This window comes from Chelonoidis abingdonii, chromosome 6 (assembly GCF_003597395.2).
Source record: "Chelonoidis abingdonii isolate Lonesome George chromosome 6, CheloAbing_2.0, whole genome shotgun sequence".
Classification (NCBI taxonomy): Eukaryota; Metazoa; Chordata; order Testudines; family Testudinidae; genus Chelonoidis; species Chelonoidis abingdonii.
Window position 1 is genome coordinate 48,133,466 of NC_133774.1, and position 11,491 is coordinate 48,144,956.

An 11,491-nucleotide genomic window follows, 5' to 3' on the forward strand; every position below is an offset into this window, starting at 1 on the left:
ATTCACTGCGAAGCCTGAACTTGGGGATTGCTTGGATCTGGGATCTCTGGTCTGATTCCAGCACCTTTTCTTAACAAAAGTTTTGGAACACCAGTAACTTGAGTGAGTATAGGGAAAAAAGGAGTATGGATACTCAGCATTTATCAGCTTCTGGTTTCCTGAGCAACAGAACTTTATCTGGGTCACTTTCAATCCCTTACCTTCTCTGAATAAAATTTCTTTCAAGTTACCATGACAAAGTGAGAAGAACTACTGTTGACATGTTTGAAGCAGAAACACTAAATAATGTTTGAGGTAGCAATGGTTTTGAAAAGTATAATATTTTGGGGGAATATATATTTAATGCTACAATAAATTAAAAATTTCCAAAAATAAAATTCACCTCTGGGGTGAAATGAAGCATGAGAAATTTCCGCCTCCAAGGATGTTTTGAGAAAGTTACAAAGGAATGAAAACAGCTTTTTCAACCTGTACTTATGGGTGTTACAAGAATGAGTAATGCGTGTATTGATGCAATCAGCTGCATTGGCCCTCGTAAAATGCAGATGCCAGGCTCAGCTATCTTCTTCCTGTAACTTTAGTTTAGGGAGATGACAAAGCTGCTAAGGTATAGAATTCAATTACTTAAAAAGACAAAATAAAAAATTTTCTATCCAAGGAAGATAGGTAATACCACTGTGTGCATTACATAAACTGAGGAGTAAATTACATGAAAATTTAATGCAACCTTTGGAATACTGGCAAAATGCCAATGCAGCTCTTTGGGTCACAGTGAGAGGCCTTTCCTGTTCTATTTGTATTGTTTGCAATGTCCTTGTGGCCATGTTGGTCTCAGGATATTAGCTACAAGGTGGGTGAGGTAATTTTATTGAACCAGCTTCTGCTGATGAAAGAGACAAGCCTTTGAGCTTAGATTACCTCACCCATCTTGCCTCTCTTATGTATGTTGCTCATTCTAGTAGAGGAAACAGGAAATGAGCAGTTGAGCGTTTCAGGGAGATAAGGGCTATCTCACATTTTGCTAATCACGCTTTAGACTATATTCCCTTTCCCTATTTTTGAAAAATTACAAATTTACCATTTTTTCAAAAGCCTGCAGTTCCCCTTTAAGCCAGGGTTTACAAATAGCTATTTTTCAGTAAAACTACAATGTTGCAAGTACACCAGCCTTCAGTAATAAATAAGAGATCACCCCGATATTTCCTTTCAGGCAACTTGTATTGTCTGAAAGTGTTAGAACACTATCAAATGCTTTAACAAGTGCTCACATTCCTTACCATCCAAGGGGCTGCAGTTTCCCCCTCTCCAGCTGTGTATTGCCTGCCTATCAGTTAAGGGAAGGAGAGCTGCTGCTCATGTTACAGCCTGGTGACATCACTGTAAATCAGTTTCTGCATATATTGTGGCTCCTCTCACACCAATAAAAAGAGAGAGAAAAAACAAACCCACAGTTTTTCAGTTAAGAATCAAGGAAATCTCCCCCAATTTTTCTGTGAAAGAGACTTAAAGGGTTCCTTAAATCAACTTCCGAGTCAGCGTTTTTTACTGTTTCATGACATATTAAGGACTAAAAAGAAAAAAAAAATAGTTGCTTTGTAGTTCCAAAGCTTGCAGGTATTTAAAAGAAGATGATGCATCAACTATCCACTGGTTCCTGTACCAGGGCCGGATTAATGCAGGGGCTTTAGGGGCTGCAGCCCAGGGCCTCGGGCTAAGGAAGGCCCTGCAAAAATAAATCCATAATTATATACAATTCAGTGGTCACCAACACATCGATCGTGATTGACTGGTCAATCCTGGAGCCTCTGCCAGTTGATCATCATCTCCAGACCTCTAAAAGTCCAGCAGCGCAGCAGGGCTCAGGCAGGCTGCCTGTGTGCCATGGCCCCAAGCTGCTCCTGGAAGTGGCCGGCTGCTGGCACATTTCTGCGGTCACTGCCGCAAGAGGGGAGGCAGTGCCACATGCTGCCCCTGCCCCCAGCACCATCCCTGCAGCTCCCATTGGCCAGGAACCAGCTAATGGGAGCTGCAGAGGCGGCGCTTGCAGGATTGAGCAGTGTATGGAGACATGCTGTCCCCTCCCCTGAGGGGTGCGCAGACACGTGCCAGCAGCCAGCTGGGAGCCGCCTGTGATAAGTGTCTCCCAGCTGGAGCCTGCACCTTGCACCCCCTTCTGCACCCTAACCCCCTGCCCCAGGTCAGAATCCCCTTTTGTACCATACTCCCTCCCAGACCCCAGACCCCTCACCCTCTCCTGCACCCCAACACTTGGTACCAGCCTGGAGCCCCCTCTTGCACCCAAACTCTCTCCCAGAAAGACACTAATATAACAGCTGTTCTAAGGTAAGATGTAGGCTATTTAGAATTAACTTAACTGTATTCTGTATGTTTTGAAGACTGAAATGTAACCATAGAATAGCTTTACGTTTAATTAAAAGACAAGTTTAGCATAGTGTTAATAGTCTCAATGCCATAATTGTGATCATTTTGTTTTAAATTAGGAAAAAGACTTGTATACAGGGGCCCCACAAAATCTAATAGCCCCAGTCCCACAGGAGAGTTAATCCAGCCCTGTCTGTACATAGGCTTTGTCTCCAGTACAAAATTTTGCTAGCTTAGCTCTGCCAGCTAAGAGTGTGAAAAAAAATCACTTTACCTAGCCAGCATAGTTAAGTGAGCAAAACCCAGTGTGGAAAAAAGTGCATCTGTCAGCAGAGCTAATTTCATTTGGGGAGGTGGTACAGTTATGGCGGCTGAACTAGTCAGTTTATGCAGCATCTCCAGTAGAAGGCACTACTACCAGTATAGCGATATTTCCGTGGTTCCCAGTCTTTAACAACCTGTGAACCCCTTTCACTAAAATGTCAAGTCTCGCACACCCCCTCCTAAAAATGAGTATTTACAGGGATTGTCTCCTTTACCTGAGTATAAATTATAAAAGCAGTGATCTTGGAAATATAAAATTTGTTTTTATGACATGTTTATTACACACTATTTATTATTAATTTTTATTTATTATTACAGTATTTTTATTATATTATGAAAACGGCAACCCCTAACCCAGACCAGGGGAGCAGCAGAAAGAACAGCAGAAGCAGGCCAGGCAAGCAGCAGCAGCGGGGCCTACGCAGCACCCAGCAGAGAACAAGCCTTAGTCAGCAGGCAAGCAGCCACGCCTCTCGCCTCTTTCCTCCACAACTGAAGCCGGTCAAAAAAGGGAGAAAGAGCTACTCCTGGCCCCAAGGAGAAAGCAGGGGTTGTTCCCTCGAGAGGTTGTTAGCCCTATTGGCAATCCAGGTGGGACCACGGGCAGGTGGGCAGCGAAGGTAGCCCGCCCACTTCTAAACGGACGCTCTCCCCCACAGCCTAAGGGACGGATTCCAACAGGGCTAGAACACCAAATATTCGTTGGCGACAATACGAATGAAAAAAAAAACAGGATCAGGAGTGAGGGAAGAGCGATGAGACGCAGTCCGGATAAAGCGTAGCGAGCGGGAACTACAGGGGGGACGGACGCATGGGAAGACCGACGCAGGACAGAACCGCCGGACAACAGCCACTGCTCCTCAAAAGGCGTCAGGAGCCGCGGACGCCGGCCCAGAGGAACTCCGCCCGGGATGCGTGAATCAGGACCAGGAGAACGGAAATAGGGCCCTCAACAGGTCGCAGGAAGTCCCAGTCGCCAACCCCCTCTGCCGTGTTGTAGATTGGCTAGTTTCGGCCAGGGGCCAGCGAGGTCGAGGGAAGGAGATCCCCGCGACTTGGGTGCGGGCCCACGGATGGGGAGTGCAAAGATAATAAAGGTGAGGCGGAAAACAGTTTGCAAACCCCGCTGCAAACCAAAACGTAAAAGATATAATCAGCGAGGAGCCAAAAGGGGCTGCAACCTGGCGCACTCCAAGTAAACTTGCCGCAAGGTCTCCTTCACGCCAACAAGAAAGGGCAAGGTGTCGGGGACAGGGGACCGCCGCCAAGTACAAGCACAGACCGTGCTCACCGGCCGCCCATGAAAAGGAGGCCGCCAAACCTGACTGCCCCACGGGACCGCGGACCAGGGCAGAGTAAACACGAAGCTGGCCACCCAGCCCGGGCTCTCTCAGCTCCCCGAGAGGTTGGCAAAAGGTCCCGCCCATTCTGGTACCGGGGGCGGGACGCATGAACGCCAAGAGGGCGAGCGAGGTAAAGTGAAACGAGTGGTGACCAGCACTCGAGCGTGTACAGGCTGATGTGTCCGTGGCGGCGGTCTGGAACAGTAACCGGGCTGCAAGATACATCGTGCATCCGGCTGCATGAGAAAAGGTGAAGGGGGCCGATGGTCCGACCGGGCAAAGCGCGCACCTACAAAAAATTCCATGGGGCCCCGGGTGGAGGGTGGCGGCGGCGTCCCGGTTCCTCAAATCGTCAGGAACGGTCGCGTAAGCCCAGAGCCCCCCCCCAAAGCCAGGGCAAGCAAAGCGCCCTTCACCTCTGAATACGCAGGCCGGGAGTAATGTATGAGGTCTCGAAAGCCCCTGCGCCGGCGACGACGTCAGGACGGATCCAGCCAAATCTCCCCGGTCGTCACGTCCCAGAGTTCTACCGACCCCTGGTGACCCCAGCCAGACCCAGCCTCCGGCGCAGACCGCGGGGGACTCCGCCCACTCTGCACACCAAGCTGGGGATTGTGTAGCAGGGCTCCGGCGAGGAGGTCGGCCCCCCACGTGCCGCCACGGTAACGCTGTCGCGGGAAAAGAGCTTTCCCAAGGTTCCGGAGGAGGTCTTGGTAGACAGACCGACAGCCCCGAGAGGTCTCCCGGCGAAGACCTCTCGGATGGAGGTAAAAAGAGCTGCCGTCGTATCGGAGCCACTCGGAAGCGGCGGAGGAAGGCGGCGCCAGTACGAGCTCCACGCCCGGACAACCCGCCACACGCATACAGGAGCCCTGCAGGGCCTGGAGGCGGAAGACACGTGACCTGAGTGCGAAGAGCACTTCAGCCCTGCCCCCCTTCCTCCAAGCGGGCAGGTTGGAGGACCCCTCAGAGACGCCAGTGGGCGTCCCTTGCCAAAAGAACTCCAAATCGCTCATCCGGAAGGTTGGTCAGGAAAACCCGGGGCCCGGGACCAAGGTGTTTGAGGCCGGTACAGAGCATGGACAGGACCCAGTTGATTAAGCACCAAGTGCCCCCCCCGAAGGGAGAGGCACCGGAGTAGTCCCGTCCATTTCGGAGCCGCCCCGCACCTGCCCCTCCAAACCGGTGCCCAGTTCTCCAGGACGAGACGGATGCGTGGCAGAGAGGTAAAACTGCCGAGATAGAGCAGCGGACCCGCGCTCAGGCCCGATGCTCTGAAGGCCGCGGGTGAGGCATGCGCTAGAGGCTATGACTAAGAAAACGAGTCCGCATGCCTGCCAACCCGCTGCTCCCTGCGAAAAAACACCCCAACCAGGCCAGAGCTCTTGACCCAGTTAACCCCGGGCGGAGGAGGCCGCCGGGAGTACAGCAGAATCACCTGGCGCTACTGCCTCTGCAGCCCGGGACCGCGCCAAAGATCGCCCGGGTCCCCTGACCACCGAGGAGCACATCGTCAAGCGTACGCGACCGGTAACCAGCATATACCCGCAGCGACACGGCTCCCAGACAGCCATCTGCAAACACTCCGTCCAACTGCACTGTTCCGGCGGAAGGAGACAGAGGAAGGGCTCGAGTCGCCTAGGGGCGTACAGCTGGCCCGAGAGGCGGGACCACCCCTGCCCCAGCATGCTCACGCTCTGATCCGATAGCCTGACCGGACTCGGTCAGGAGCTAGGCTAGAAGATTAGATACAGAACAGGTCAGTTGCGAGCCCCCCTGACCAGGAGCACGATCGTCATTCGTGATGTCGTTATCACGATCGCTCTACAGCGGCCAATGACACGGAGAGCACAGGTCCTACACCACGCAGGCTAGGGAGGACATAAAGCCGAGGACCTCACACTCTCTCGCCTCGGCCACCCAGCGATACGGGGATACGGCAGAGCATAGCGCGTCGGCTAGTCCTACGACCCGAACGCGAACCCAGCACGGCAGAGTAACCCCGCAGAATAACCCGGTATCCATGCCTGCGAGTACGTGGCACTGCCTTCTCTATTGATCGACAGGGCGAGCAGAGGCGAACAGGAACCCAGACCCATCTGCGCATCCCTACAGCGACCCAATCCAAGAATATGCCGTCACCCCACGCTGACCAGATACAAGTGTTAATCAAAATGTATTATGCGGTCCGCCGGCCGGTGTCAGGGATCTGGGTACGGGGCATCGGCATCACACTTCGCCAGATTCGTACGGTCGTCCAGCGACGGACCAATCTGAACAGCCTAACGCGAAGCACCGAAATGGCCTGGTTGGCCCATGATTTTGAGACTCACGTAGCATGAGTGAGGATCGAGATGGAACTGAGTAGTAACCAATCCTTACTCTAGTACGACGTTCCGTAAATCGCGGAGGTCCCCCCTCTTCGGACAATAAGGCGAGCACAAGGGCAGTCGCATGCACGAGAGAGGAGGACCGGCACTAATGCTCTGCAACGACTCGGTCCCACGACAGGGTGACCCGTATACGTCTGGGCCGAGACCGTCCCACAGAATCACGCGGTAGAAGCGATCCACGGTTCGAGCCCGTCCCATGCCGGAGAGCTTATATTTGGTGGCGCGATTATCGCGACGCGAGAGGGCTTCTCCCGAGAAGCCAGCTCGGATAACCTGACCACGAAAAGTCGTTATAGGAGGAGCGCCACGACTCCAGCCGCGTCCCCGGTGAGCCGCCACGCGGGTGGGAAGACTCAGTGCAAGAAGCCCGATACACTATGTGCAGAATTAGAGAGAGATCGTTTGCACGCGGCGTTAACGCAGGGCGCCGGTCAGTGCCGAGAGAGACTCCTGCTGTTTGCACAGGGACCATGTCAGCGTTTAGGGGGACAGTATGGCCTGGATCCGGGGAGAAAAGGCCGCGTAGATAGGCCCTGGCCCTCGCCGCACACTCAGCGGTCCGGAGGGGGTGCGTACCGTCTACACTCCGCCAGGAGGCAGGCTGACGTTTTCTGGCCCCCCTCCTTTTCTCCAGGGCGTAGAAGAAGGCCGGGAGCCGCGGTCCCATCTCCCGAAGAGGCGGATGCGCGGATGCGAACAACAGCTCCCCGGGCCCGAATGGTCTCGAGGGCTCGAAGCTCCTCCCACTTACTCACCCGCACGCTACCGCACTATGGAACAAAGAGGAGCGGATGGATCCTCGGTAGTCGCGTATGATGGCAGCAGTACGCGCCAGCCGCTATGCTCGAAGCGTATCTCGGAGTGAGCTGGCGGCCAGACGCCTATCCATGCTTCCCATAGACCTCCCGCTTCAACTCTGACATGCGCCTGTCATCTATGGCCGCATTCCCTCTTATCGCGCGGCGACTGGCGCACACGGGGTTATCACAGGCAGAACGAGTCCGGGGCGCAGCACCAGGGTGGTGAGCGACCGCACCGCCCACTCCACGCCACCAGCCGCGCCGAGGAAAAAGGCGCGCCGCTGCCCTGATCTGTGGGGTTCGACTAGGGGTGCTAGGACGTGTTCTCCGCGAAAGAAAGCAAAGGAACCAGCCAGAACTCCCGGAAGCAACGCCCTATGAGGCGCCGCATCCTCACAGTCTCAACTATTATAAAGTGCCAATAGCGGACAGGAGCGATACCGGCCCCGGCCCTCCGCGCAGAGAGAGGCTGTCACGGTGGCAAGATGTGAATCCGAAAAGGGGGCCGCCGAACGCGCGAGGAGGAGTGGCCCAGGGGTTACGTATATTAAACAGGCTAGAAACGTGATAGATAAATATGCGGTCCAGACCCGCCGGCAGTGAGGGCTCGTGACCGGATGGGATGTGGGCCTTGGGCACTCGGTTCACACCAAAGACCCCGGACGAAGGTTGAACGTCCGAGATAGACGTTCGGCCTGAGCCGGCCAATCCCTTGTGGTGTCGCTATGGAGACCGGGACCTCAGTGTCGGCGAGTGGAACTGAGCAGGAGCATTGCCCAGGGAACGCACGCGGCGCGGACACAGAGTCCCTCAATTCGGAAGAGACTGTTCAAACGCTCACGTTCATACGCAGAGACGCAGCCAGGGGACGTGATGCTATGTTGCTCAAAGTAGCCCAACGGACGTGGCACGTCCATGCCCGACCACACCCAGGCGCAGTGGCGTTAGACAATTCTCCCCGCGCCAGACGGTACACCCGGAGGAGTTCCGCGCGGCCGGACGTTCGCCACAAGCTCCGGTTCCACCTTCGTCCGGGTGGAAGCCCATCGGTCATGCAAGCCTGACATGAGTGGCAATCCCGACCACGCACCTGACCGGAGGGGCCAAGACATTCGCATAATTACGCGTTTAGCGCTATAAGACTCCGAACGTGCAGTGCACCAGCCCTTTTCGTCTCCTGCAAGGGCTCCATATTAAAATCCCTCCGCGCGAGTTCCGAATAAAGCGGCCCACAGCGACGAGCGTCAGGTTCGCACACACTCGCTACACGAGGGATACAGGGAGACCGAGGAATGGCGCGACCGCCGCTGATTAAATAACCCAACCTACCTCCGGCCCGATGTCCGGAGCATACAACATAGAGAACTTGAGGTACCGAGCCACCCTCAACCCACAAGGCCCCGTCCAATGTCGCGACGCCGGCCCACCCGCGCGTATGTTCGGGTATGCACAACCCACTTGAGCACCACACGGACCCGTGCACCGAGCGCCCACGGAGGGTCCTTCCTGAGCGACGGCCCCCAGAGGCCCGGCAGCCTAAACTTGGCACTTTTAATAGCATTATGCTGGCAAGGATGCGGGCAGTCCGTGGCGTCCTGGATCGGCCCGTAGGCCTGGACGGCGTTCTGGGACTGGCGCATGGCCGGAGCAGGCAGGACGGAACGAGAGGTCTGCGCGCTCTTATTCCGACACCGTCGATCGAGCGGCGGCTGGTGGAAACTCTGGGGGAAGCTGCGCCGCCCCGGCCATCCGTAGCCCAAGAGACCTGAATTCGACGCTGAAGAGCGGCCCGCGGCTACTTCTGACGGTGAACGACAAACCACATGGGGCGCCAGCCGCGCAGGGAGGATCACGTGGCTCCAAGAGAGCTAAGCCCGGAGCGGGAAGACCGTCTCGGAGATATCCCTGAGCGAAGCTGGAGCCAGGCTAGCCGTGCGTCCCTGGAAGCCCGCGCCAGCCCAGCGTAAGCTGACGCAGCGAGTCCCACCCGGATACCGTACGCTTCCTGCAAGAAAAATACCCACGGGAGTGAACAGGAGCGTGCCCGCGCCCCACGCACGTCGGTAAACTGGACGAGGAGCTCGCGATTGACGGAGCCGCTAAGGAAGCAGCACCTCGGTTCCACTGGACTCAGTTGGGCCGAAGGCGCACCCTCTCCGCTGAGAGCAGGAGACGGCTTGTTGTTTTTATGTACTGTTGCAAGCAGGTATGATAATCGGTGCCCGGATGAATGGGGAACGCGGCTGGGAGGAGTCTCTGCCACGCAGAACACGCTCCCCAGCCAAAGCCTCCAGGCACGATGCCGCCCGACGCGTAGGAAAAAGATCGTGAACCTACCTCCCATAGGTGAACCTTCGACCGGACGTCCCAACGCGCAATGAGCCCGCACTCTCCGCTGGTATCCCGGCGCCTAAACCGCCGCCGGAGCATGGGAGGGAGGAGACATGGTCTCCATGCGGAGGGCCTCCGCAACGGCGGCGCCTGAAGCCTTGGGAGGGGGCCTCTCTCAGCGTCCTTTCTTTTCAGGATCCCGCCGCGCCCATATAACAGAGAGGTCCTCCTCCCCGCGTCCAGCTACACGCATCTGGAATGCGAGCGGAGCTAAACATCCCGCGCTGACGCGCCTTGCACGGGCGCCGGACCGCGTAGAGCTCTCCACTCCCACCTGACTGAGTGCGCGCAGTCCGGAAGTCCTCTCATGGCCCACCAGCGTAAAATCCGCGGCAGTGTAGGGCTGAACCGGGAGTTAACCGTGTTCTGGAGCGTTCTACGAGGCAGACCTGAGCCGGGGGTCTGGACGCGATCTCCTTCGTGCCGCCGTGGCCTCATTGCCGCAGCGGACCTCCGGATTCCGCATTGAGGACGTCCACCTGCTCCAGCCAGGCCTACAAAATCTAGCAAGGGCCCTCCGCTCGTCTAGGGTCCGGCCGACTGTCTCCGACCAGAACTAGCGGGCGCTATTTTGATCCTGATTGGCCGGACCCTGGAATAGGGTTAGGATGCTGTCGTCTACCTTGTCACGATCAGGCAGAAGGCGATAATCGAGATCAGATGGTACGGACTCCGGTACTTACATCGAGCGTTTTTGTGATCGATGGGCTCTCAGGAACCCGTGTTTTGTGGGTTTTTCTCCAGTACCTGTGAGCTTCTGCGGAGTGTTGGTAGGCTCAAACTGGGCCCTAGACGCCCGGGCTGCGGGAGTGCGCAAGGGTGCCCTCGGCCATGTCGCCGGCGATAAAAGCGAGCCTTCCTCGTCCCATCCGCAGAGTAACGGGGGTGCTCGGAAGCCGGCGGGTGGTCGTCGGCGTAACGCACGATGTGCTCCTGGTCAGGAGGATCTTGGCGCGGGTGGAGGCGCCCAGTCTGTACCGCGCTCTCAGCGGAGTATGGGTCAGGCTCTTGTGGTGTGGGAGTGGCGCGGTTCAGGTGGTGGACCGGCGCGCATCCGTTCTCTCTCCCCTCTCGCGTGGCCGAGGGCCGTGCCGCGGCGGCTCGGGCTGGGAGGACGGTCTGTCTGCTGGTAGCACCTGGTCGCCTGGCAACATGACGCGGCGTTTTTGCTGGGTGGGGTGGATCCTTGATTATATTAATAATCTTATACATATTATTATAAATTAACTCAGGAAATTACTACCATTACATCATGTAAAGAATTAGATGATATAAAGGGGGTAGTGAGATATTGTATAAATTCGATCCATAGTACAAGGTTAACAACCGACACGTTACAACTGCTAGCGATATTCACGATCTATAAATCCTAAATGTTAAACATCATTTCACACATGAGAAGTTTGCATCACTGTTATTTGCTAAACTGCAGTTTCCTCTCAAGCAGTTTCACTCAGCCTTAGCTTTTCCAGGTTTAGTTTCTTAGTCTCCACATCCATCATAAAGCCTCCAATGACCTAGGCAACCTTTTTGATGATCTACACCTACAACTAAGCAGGCTGCAAGCATGTGGCACCGCTGAGCTCACTGTGCGGCCTGCGGAGGGAATCAAGGCCGTGCCGTGGCGGATTCAAAGGCCTGGGCTGCCCGCAGCAGCGGGGAACCCAGAGCTCTTTAAATCAACCCAGGGTCCCAGCTGAAGAATGGGCTGGGAGCTGTCAGCGGGCAAATTAAAGGGCCTGGGGCTCCAGCGGCTGGGGAACCGGAGCTTTGCTGGGCTGGGGCAGGTTTTAAAGGGCCCAGATTCCTACTGCTGAGGGGCGCGAGCCCCGAGCCCCTTACAATCTCAGCACGGCTT